This window comes from Eublepharis macularius, chromosome 12 (assembly GCF_028583425.1).
Source record: "Eublepharis macularius isolate TG4126 chromosome 12, MPM_Emac_v1.0, whole genome shotgun sequence".
In the NCBI taxonomy this organism is placed as follows: Eukaryota; Metazoa; Chordata; class Lepidosauria; order Squamata; family Eublepharidae; genus Eublepharis; species Eublepharis macularius.
Window position 1 is genome coordinate 50352749 of NC_072801.1, and position 1292 is coordinate 50354040.

The 1292-nt window shown below is 33.7% G+C and overlaps 1 pseudogene; it reads left to right on the forward strand.

The window, feature by feature from the left end:
* Positions 1-151: 151 nt before the first annotated feature.
* On the forward strand, positions 152-1097 carry LOC129339188 (olfactory receptor 6C3-like; annotated as a pseudogene).
* The last annotated feature ends 195 nt before the right edge of the window (positions 1098-1292 follow it).

The window sequence follows — 1292 nt, forward strand, 5'->3', positions numbered from 1 at the left end:
TAAAAACTTTTTCCAGTAATACCAGAACTTTCCAAAATTGAATTAATGGGTTCTAAATGAACTTAATATTCCAGCAGTTATGGTTTTAAATGTTTTTTTTTAGTTTTATATTTTCTTTTTTTCAATAGGACTTGATTAGTGACTGATCCTGATGTTGGGAAATGAGACAAGGATAACAGAAATCATCCTCCTGGGATTTGGAGAATTGACAGACTTCCAGATTCTTCTTTTTCTAGTATTCCTCGTGATATACATTGTGTCTATATCTGGAAATATCCTCATATTTCTACTTGTCATCTTTAATCGGCATCTTCATACTCCCATGTACTTCTTCCTAGGGCACATTTCCTTCTTGGACATTTGCTATACCTCTAATATTCTTCCAAGAATGCTCTTGGCTCTCCTGACTGGGAATAAAGTGATTTCTTTCAGCAACTGCCTCATGCAATGGTACTTCGGTGGTTCTTTGATATTTACTGAATGCTGTTTAATTGTGTACAATGTCTTATGACAGGTATTTGGCAGTCTGCAAACCACTACACTATGTAACAATGATGAAGACTCAAACTTGTGTAAAATTAGCAGCTACATCTTGGATCAACGGATTTGCAGTTTTTATAATATTACTCATTCTGATGTTGCAGTTAAATTTTTGTGGCCCCAATGAAATAGATCATTACTTTTGTGACTATTTCCCAATCCTAAAGCTCTCTTGCAGTGATACGAAGATGATAAAACAGTTCGGTTATCTTGTGGATGCCATGTTTACAGTTTCTCCATTCCTTCTAACCTTGACATCCTATGTATACATTATAGCTACCATCTTGAAAATCCCTACCACTTCTGGGAAACAAAAGGCCTTTTCTACTTGTTCCTCTCACTTGATTGTGGTGTCTGTTTTCTATGGATCTATAATAATTGTGTATATGCTGCCAAATAATGAAGGAAAGCATGATGTAACAAAATTTTATTCTCTTCTGTATATAGTGCTGCCCCCACTTCTTAACCCTTTTGTATACACCCTGAGAAACAAAGAGGTCAAAGAGGGTTTCAAAAATATTATTGGGAAGGTTGTGTGCTACAAACTCATTCCATGAATCTGGTGATTGTAATAATATTTTCTTTAAAATCCTACATATTGTCTTTCATCTTTAGTTCATTGTTTCTGAAGCAATAGTTTTAAAATACCAACAAAGTTCACCAAACTGTTCTATTAATCATATGAAAATCATTCCATATATTAGGTTAATCTTCTTAAACATGTGTCAGAAAAATATTAAATACATTGAATT